Source organism: Magnolia sinica, chromosome 18, assembly GCF_029962835.1.
Source record: "Magnolia sinica isolate HGM2019 chromosome 18, MsV1, whole genome shotgun sequence".
Lineage (NCBI taxonomy): Eukaryota > Viridiplantae > Streptophyta > Magnoliopsida > Magnoliales > Magnoliaceae > Magnolia > Magnolia sinica.
The window spans coordinates 24,924,717-24,934,950 of record NC_080590.1 but is presented as its reverse complement, the minus strand read 5'-3'; positions in this window follow the sequence as shown (position 1 = coordinate 24,934,950).

Here is a 10,234-nt window from a genome sequence, read left to right as displayed (position 1 = left end):
CCAATTCCACTCCAAGATTGGGAAGAGTGGAAAAGCTTGGAAGTAGGCTAGATGGAATCGTATCGGGTCTCGTTTTAATATCACTCAATGTTAGCAAGTTGTATAGGTCCCACCATGATGTGTTGGCTATATCCACACCGTCCACCTACTTTTAGAGATCATTTTAGAGCATGGGCCAAAACATCAGGTAGATCTAAAGCTCAAGTGGACCCCACCATAGAAAGCAATGGGGATTGAATACTTACCGTTGAAAACTTCTTTGGGGCCACATAAGTTTTGGATCTGCTTCATTTTTAGGCCCATGCTATAAAATGAGGTTACAAAACAAATGAACAGTTTAGATATAACACATATATGTTATTGTCAATAGTTTCAAATGATGATGGGTATTTCCTTTCAATGTACCACCGTATTACAAATAAAAAAGAATTAAGCTTATCCCATAGTAACAGGGTACAATCCCTGCCATGGGTAATAATAATGTTTTTTGAATCACATCCCACCTAATACCGTGGGATCGGTCCGGCCAAACAGGCCCTTAGAAACTTGCTATCGCCTACCGTAATGTTTATTTGCCGTACAAACTGTTGATTAGGTCTGGATGAAGGTCAAACACAAATATAGGCTTCATCCAAAAACTTTTGTAGCTCCGAAAAGTTTTTAATGGCCGGTCACTACTGTTTCCTGTGGTGTGGTCCACCTGAGATTTGAATATACTTCAATTTTTTACTCATGCTATAAAATAATTTGAAGAAGAGGATGAACAGAGTGGAAATAATACAATACATTGGGCCCCACAGTCAAGGATCCGCCGACCACTTAATCCGGGTCCTGATTTCGTACCTTTCTCCTTAGGTGTGACTCACCTAACAAACTCCTTAGATTTTTAGGACCCAAAGTGAATCTGGTATCATATTGAGAATTCCCAGATTATAAGATCCTAATCCTTTCATACCGGTCGTAATGACAAATACGGATATTTGCTGCATTATTTCTCTTGACCGTCTATTCGTGGACCACCAACGAAGGGTCGTGATCTTCTAATCTGAGATATTTTCGAGGGACGTCCCCCATTGACAACTCATTCCGTCGTATTAACGGTTTGGATTACTATGTAATTCGCCTCACATGCATGGGGATGTTCCTGTCACCATGTAATTGGTGGGGTTCTCCCACACATTTTTCAGCTTGGCAGCTGCATGGGAGCTCGCGTTTGGACCTTGGAGGGTCCGCACGCAGCCATGAATAGCTTTACAGATAGTTATTTGATAATCCGGCTGGCATGACTGTTGAGTCACTGAGTTTTGTACACGTGTAATCTTATCTATTTTCTGTCTCAACCTTTGCCCTCTCGATTAATCTTCACAATATCAATAAATAGAGTTAGATAAGAAAGTAAAATTGCCATTAAAAAAATGTAGCTGTTTTATTGGTAATGGTGGAGATTTTTCCCAATAAACTTTTGTGGTTTGTAAGAAGTTTTTAATAGCCAATTACCATTATTTGGTGTAGTGTGGTCCACCGGAGATTTAGATATGCTTATTTTTTGTCTCATGCCTTAAAATGATATGGTAAAATTGATAGACTACACCGGTCAAGGTGGGCTTCACAGTTAGGGTTGCACCGTGCTGGGTGAGGATCTCATCCCGTAGTCAATAAAATGCTATTTATTCCGGTGAGGGAACAAGAGAATCACCCATACTTAATGCAAGGTCATTGATTTTGGCAAGGAAGCAGCACTGGCATGCAGTGCCATTAATTCCAGCGAGAAAGTAGCATGATCATTTTGTCACCTCCAACTATGAACAAAGGAGTTGTCCACAAGATGAGCAAGTTCGAGCCATATGTAATACAATATCTGATAAGTATGTAAAATATCAACGAAATATACAGGTGAATTCGGACAAGGAATACACCCATATCCATAACTCAAGTGGTAGACCGAGTGAAAGATACCTCGTTTCAACACTGAGGTCTTAGCATTGATTCCCTAGTGGGGGTGGCTAACAGGGAAGTGTGATCTGGCAGTGGGTGTACTAACAAGCAAGCAAATAAATAAACAAATAAATAAATAAATTTGGACAAGGAATTAATAAGTGGCTAAGTGTGAAGTGTGATCTGACAGTGGGTGCATTTAGGGCATGAGTTTGCCAACACATTATTCTCATCTTTTCTTTGTCAATTACGCACATTCCAATATGTATAACTTTAAACATTTGAAATTTGTACATTCTTCGTACAGTTATCTTCTAATGTCGAGTGACAAATATTATGTGATATTTATCGACCGATGTTCTAATATTCGTATGTCATAAAAGAATGTTATAAACAAATAAATGAATTTAATCATAATAAATATAGGTCATTCATCTTTTTTACTTGAAGGGAGTTTGGGTCGGTGTATTATAGCGGAATAGGAGAGATAGCATTGTAAAATCCCTTCTGTTTCCGTCCTTATCACATTTAGCCACTGACCTTATCCCTCCCATCTATTCAATCCAATGCCTTCTGTCAGAGGCGAGGGATTGTGAAATCTTGCATTGGGGAGCTCGTGGCGTTACGTCGACTCCCCAAGCCCATCTCGTAGTGATAGCAGATCCATCGTACGGAATCCGTCGGATGTGAAATGGGCTACTGTTGGAGAGGGTTTCATGGCAGGTTTTTAAAGAAATGGTAGGAACGTGTATTCGTTTTATTCCCCTGTTGCAATAACTTCGGATGTGGAGAGGGAGAAGGGAGCTCCATCCACTGATACAGGGTGAAGAGAAGAGGTAAGCCTCCTTCATGACACGGTAGATTTGGGGATTTTTTCACTATCCATTTCTCAGTCTCTCTGATGCAATTTTAATTTGGGATGAGAAGGGACTTATTCTGCCACTTCGTTGTAGACGGATCATATCAAATCGATTTGGGCTTCTTCTTTTTTTTTGGTACCGCATGCATCTTCCCTTTTATATAATTAACTATTGGTGATGTGTTGTGGTAATTTGTCGTATCCATTGGAATGATTAGAACAACCACGTGTAGATAAAAAATTACAAGTTTTGATCAACCATTCCTCACACCAGGGAATGGGATTTACAGTCCCATATATGGGACCCATGCGTCCACTGGAGTGCAAGTTCGTGGGGTGACCCCTCTGTCCCTTCTTCCCAAACCATTCCAAAAATTTGAATTCCATAAAAAGGCATTGTATAAGATGTAAAACTAACAACCTTCCCAAACGTGGCCACTCCCGCACGCCATGGGATTGTGGACTGATCTAAGATTATCCAAACATGACATTGCGTGTACTAGTTTGATATTGAATAGACCATTGCCCATCCAAACGCGCATGGCGGGATTTGTTTGTTTAAACCACTCTCATGACATCCACTAATATGTACTAATAATGACCACTGTCTAATTCCATCCCCTATAATCTCATGGAATTCAACCGGCCAAATAGGCTCTAAAGCCTAACAAACTTTTATAGCCTTTATGAAATGACAAAAAAGTAAAGTGATTCTCAACAAAGTGTCACTAGATTGATGAAAAGATAGCAAGTAAATATTATGCCGCATTTACTGGTCATTGCCTTAGAATTTATGAATTATAAGGGAATATTTTGCACATGTTTATAAATTTCCTAATAATCATCACAAGTCATTTGACAATTTAAAAGAAGCACACGATGTCTAAACATAATATAGTGCAAATCAAAATGAGTAATTGCAATGAGTAATTATTTTGTAATTCACATATACTTGTTTATAAAATGGTGTAGCATTTACATGGTTTGGATTATAGTGTCACGCCACGAAACTCGGGTACCCAAATTTCAAATTCATGAGTTTTAATAAATTGATATTTATTACAATCCACATAGTTTCGTCAAATTAAATAGATATTAAGAGTCATCTAAAAGAAAAATGCTGCTAAAATAATATAATATTTATTAAATTCAACTCTTTTAATAGTGTTTTTTTTTCTACATCAAAATTTGAAATTCAAATTAAACCTAAACAACAAAGCTAAATTGAAATTCAAACTAAACCTGATTTTTTGGAAAAAGAAAAAATAATAGTAGAGGCTCGCCTGCTGTTTGTAGTATTCCACCTTTGTACCTGTGCATTTTTTTTTTAAATAGGGTGAGCATAACAGGCCGGTGGGATCATTTCTTACTTAAAATCTAAAATGTTCAAATTATATTAAATCTTTATAACACAATAGAGAAAAATAAAGTATGGATAATAAAATAACATGAATTTAAGCACTATAATCATAGATATGTTATGCATGTGATATTTTTCATGAATTCTCATAAACAATATCCATAATATTTTACAATACCGTATTCAAGTGGATGGCCACGTTATATTAACGCCCGCACACCATCATTTATACACTAGCTGGTCAGGCTACTACTCTAGTTGTACCTTTGATGTATGTCCGGACATACAATTGTACTCATACGTTGTACAAAAAGGAGACTCCAAATGATCTAGTGAGTTATATAGTCTTTCACTCAAATAACACGATCGCCCTACTTGTTTACATTACACCCAACATATCAATGACGATGCTCAATGAATACTAGACATGCATGCAAGATGAATCATTGTTTTACAATCGAAAATATAAATATAAAGCTATCAATGATTTATTATCATGCTTTTACTACTCTTAAAATAATATTTTCAATTTATTATAAGAATCAATAGTTAGTTGATTGAATTATCAAAATATCAACAATGCAAATTTTTATTTCTAATTAATATTTTTAGATATAAATTCATTGAAACTTTAATAATTAAAATTCTAAAATAAAATATTTTAATTTACTATTATTAAATTTATGAATTATTTGATAATGTATAAGAAAACTTTATTTTAAATTCTAAGTTTAATTAAATACAAATTTTCACTTAAATCATATTTTAAAAATAAATAAATATAATAAATCATATTAATATAAAAATAAATTATTTTTATTTTTATTTACTAAATTTTAAATTTTAAATTATAATATAAACTTAAAAAATAAAATTTTCGATTGTTCTGATATTAAATCAAAATTTAAAAAATTTATATAAACCAAATATTTTTACAATTAAAGAATTAATTTATATTTAAATTTAACTTTTGATGAAATTAATTTAAATCAATCAAATTATAATCTAACAAAATTATTAAATAAATTCTGAAGCTTATGAATTTGATTAGTTTAATAAAAAGAAATTATTTAAATTATTAATTTTTAAAAGTTTATAATTAAAATCAGATTTTTTATTTATAATTTAAATTAGATTATACTTTCAATAATCTTTTAATTGAGTTATGTTATATTCTTAGCTAAATAAGATTCATTTTTTTATAATTTAAATATTAATTAGAATTTTACTATAAATCAAACCGATTCTAAATATATCTCAAATTTTCAATAATTCAGCTAAATAATTAAATAAATTTTAATTAAAAAAATCATTCACATCAATAACTAATTTAAGCAATTTTATTATTAAAATTTGGAATAAGATGAGATAAATAATAGGTTAAAAATTTTAAACTTTAAGTTGAAATCACCTACCTAATCGAAATTTCAATAAGTTTTTTTTATTTTTTTATTTTTTTTTCACGTTTTACTTGAATCTACACCTATGGCCATATTTATAATAGATGAGTCCTACCATACACATATATTTAAAATGACCAAAACACACATTAAATGCACACATTTTAAAAGCACTTAAATATACTATTAAATGACATCTCTCATAATAAAATACTTACTCCCTCATTGATCATAACAATTGACCCATATGTGTGTATGATGTGACGATTGTGGTGATTAACAACGTATGTATATGGTACTCATGTATGAGCAGTGTATATATAAGTGTACACATGAAATCATTGATGTACAATGGTTGATTGATCAGATGGATGGTTGATGGATCAAATGGATGGATGGATTTGGATAGTGGACAGAGTTTTGTAGGCAATGATAGTTTTGCATATGAATTTAATAGTTATATGTTGTTGGTCTAAATTATTGAATGAATGGTTAGTTAATCTTGTAACTTAAACATTTTGTAATAGTTAAGTTGTTAAGTATGATGGACGGTTTAGATTATTGATCACTGATCTTGATCATATGCCTTGTATTTTCTAAAATTCACACACCCACGTGACTAACACATGCAAGTGTTTCATTTATTTTATTAAAAAAACATTTATAACGTACACTTTAATTAAAACTGAAACGTTGAATGCATGCTCTTAATATTTGTTCATGGTATATTAATGCAAATAAGTAAATTATATTATAAATGGGTGGACGGTTATGATATATTTAGTTGGTCAATCATGTAGGTTAGAAAAGGACGGTTAAATTGGTGATCACATACTTTAATCACGTGTGTGATGGATGATAAGGTGGGGAAATACATGAGTGTATGGTGGATGGTCACACATGTATAAAAAGAATTGGGGGTAATTACACATAAATATACATTGAAATGTGTATGCGTTATCATTAAACATATAAGGTTTTATTTTATATTGAAATTACCTCATTTTTACCTTACCTAAAGTGTATATCCTATTAAGCTTATTAGAATGATTATATATAATATGATATACGAGCAATATTTTGGGCATTGTAAATGAGTTAATTAAATTTAAATTTATGTGGATATACAATAAATTTCTAATACATTCTAAATCTAAATTTTTAAGCATATTTTGAATTCTACAAATTGACTGCCAAAAACAATTGAGAATTTCAAGTCATTTCAATTCTAATGTATTTATAATTTTGATTCCAATGAATTTTAAATACAAGCTATCAAGTAAAGAAACAAACATTTAATTATAAAGATCATACAACAACGGCAACGTGGGTCTTACCTGATGACAATGTAATATCCACTTTATACGTCCATTAAATTATCTCATATTAAGACATTGGTTCAAAAGTTTGGTAAATCAAAGACTCATTAGAGTATGGTTGCTTGTCATTTCTTTTTCTCTACTTAAGTGTTCCTACATGTATTCCCACCTTTTTTGGGCTTGTTTCTTTTTCTCACGCCTGTGTTAGACCATGACATGCCCCAATATAAATAATCAAAATTAAACCAACTAAACCGTGTTACTCATTATTAACTAAAAATTCCAAAATCAATTTCATTGAACGTTCCTATTCTTAACCTCTGACTCGTGAACATTAGTTCATGGAAATAGGATGATTTAAATTTTTATTGATGACTTTACAATAATTGTTTGCGAGTCCAGTAGTCGTTCAAGCATGAATTTTGAGTCTTGATGCAATGACAGATTGAGACCTATAATTTCAACAATTCAATTTGAATTACTTGCTTACCAAGCTTACAATTTTTAAGTGCCTGTGTAGCATCACACCCAGCCAGAGTATCAAAGTAAAGGGTCACGCTGGAACAAGAACCAACAATGATGATTGAACTGATAGTCTTAGGGAGCAAAGATAAAACCAATCCAAGTTATCTTAAGGGCCTGTTTGGACGCGGGGATTAGATGGGAGTAGAGTGGAGTAGGTGGGATAGGGTATTGAAATCCCACCCTGTCCTCCTCGACTTATGTTTGGGATGCGCAGTATTACTGACGGATGGGAGTGGTCTCTGGATTCGGAGGATGATCCGGTGGATTGCGAATCCCACATACTTCGTTCTCGCCTCATCCCTATCCCATGCTCCATCCCATCCCTAGCCCGTCTGCAGTCCAGCGTATGGACAGATGGATTGGGAGTTTCCATGCTTCTGATTTGGGGGGAGAGAGGCTGTGGTTGGTTTCTATTTTGACTCGAAAAGGGTTTTATAACAACCACCTGAGGGTCGTGATGGTCGTCTTCATCGTTCGACTGTCATCGTGAGCTAAGGGTCTGCTCATCCTGAGGTAGGTCTTCTTCCACTCACGATCTGCATGAGACGCTGTTCTGGTCTGTGCATATGTCTTGCATGTTCTAGATATTGATGATTTCTATAGCATTGGAAGCCGCCATGAAGGGTTTCTATGCATCTAGTGCATATCTATGGTTTCCAACGAAATAGGCCCTCCGATTTGGAGTTCACCTGTCCGACTGGCTGCGATGGGTTCTAAACCAGGTTTGATATACATGTGTAGTAGGATTTCTTCTCCGTCCGTCCAATCTGTCCTGTATTTATTCCCTCTTCTCCAATCTTTCTTACATAACTCTGTGGGGTGGTCTATGCTGTTGTGTCCCTCCCGTCAGATTTGCAGTGCATTTTTTTTCTTTTAAAAAAAAAAAAAATTGGCTGGGTCCCCACTACAATGTCCTTTACAGTCTGCTCCACCATCTCTATGGCCAGATCTCTGCCCCCTTGAATACCTGTAACACCTTCTCAGTTCATCTCTGATAGACTTGAGTCTCAAAATTTCTTGGGCATTACTATCTGACTATACCGATGGGCGTCTGAAAGTGGCCCCAACATCTACCTAGAGGCCTGTACAATTATCTGTACTTACCATTGTAGTGGGGCGTTCAGATCATAGGCCAGCCCAGCTAGGTCTAAGTTTGATTCCTCATCACTTGGTCTCAACCTGGACCAAAGAGTTACTCTGGCCCATTTCTCAACCAGCAATGGTCTTCAGTTAATACATACTAGTTTGTAGCTCACAGGGACTATTTCGATTCAAATGTTTGTGGATTGGAGCAGTCAGGGTTTTTTGTGTGGGCAAACCATGGACATATTAAAGTGGTTGGTTGTTTGATTCCTTATTCTATATGTCACATACTTGAATAATGAGTTAATATGGATTGTGGTTCATATTAGATATGTAAGCAATGAAATTGGCTATAGACGTTTGCCATGTGTGGATGAACAGTGTGGATTCTTCACAAATGTGTGTTTGATTAGCAATGCTATCTTGATGTCAGACAAAAAATGCTCTGAATCATGCTTCACCACAAGTGCATGTCTTCGACTCTATATATACCATGCTATCTGTAATATGAAAACTAATATTATTTTTTTTGTGAAAACTGATCAACTTTCAGTTATGATCTTGCCACCAGTTGGGTCTTTTTCTCCATTGAGACCTAACCATTGGTTGGGCTTCTTTCCTACTTACCTACTTCTGTTTCTTCCATACTGCATATGATTTTGGGTTTTCTAGTTACTATTTTCTATTTTAATCTGTTTGCGATCTATGCATTTCGATTGTGTTTGCTTCTGTAATGCCATGTATGTTCTTATTTTTGTTTCTTATGTTTTAATTTGTTAAAGGTTCTTATTTTGATTTGTTATGTTTTTATTTGTTATAGGTTCTTATTTATATTTCTTATGTTTTTATTTATTATAGCTTCTTATTTTTATTTGTTATGTTTTTGTTTGTTATAGGAACGGATCCAGTGCTGAAAGTTCAGGTATCAATCACATTATCCACACACACACAGAAAACATGTATGTGATCTGGTTAGCTGGTGGTTTGGGAAGACATTAATAAGGGCCCGTTTGGGTTTACCAAATAATAGTAATGGGCCTGCAATGGGCAGTTATGACTTTTCCTTCATATCAATGGTTATGATCACAGAACCATGAGCCTTTAAATGTATAGACTGGTGCTATTTCTTTCTAAAACTTCTAGCTAGAAACTGATTTATATATCGGTACAGTTTTCTTAACATTGAAAAGTGCTTGACAATATTGATTTTGCTAGAAACTGATTTATGTGTGGGTACAGTTTTCTTAAAATTTCTAGGTAGAAACTGATTTTGGTAAATGATAGCCGGTTGGTTCACATTCAATGTACATGTGGGGCTCCGGTGTGGCATGAGTTTGGCTTGCTTCTCATTCAATGAGGACTTTCTCATCTTGCTTCTCATTGAGGGTCTTCTCCATCCGATGTACATGAAAATCAGGCAGATGGGCAAGACTTTGTGAACGTGGTTCCTATGTTATTGTTTGTGTTCCTAATAAGCTTGTTGTTAGCAGTAATATAGTTCATTGAGGTTGTGCTAGACTACTGTACATGTTTTCTACTTCTTAAAAGGTGTTGTTTCATCTGCTGCACATGTGACTTCGTCTGAGATATCGACAAATGCAAATTGGGCTGCTTACTTTCAGGTATTATTTATGGTGGGTCGGATTTCTATATACATATTTTTTTAACTTCATTTCATTCATAGCCTAATCCAATGTATATAGGATTGTGTTGGGGCAATTGATGGTACACACATTCCAGCTCATGTGCTTGC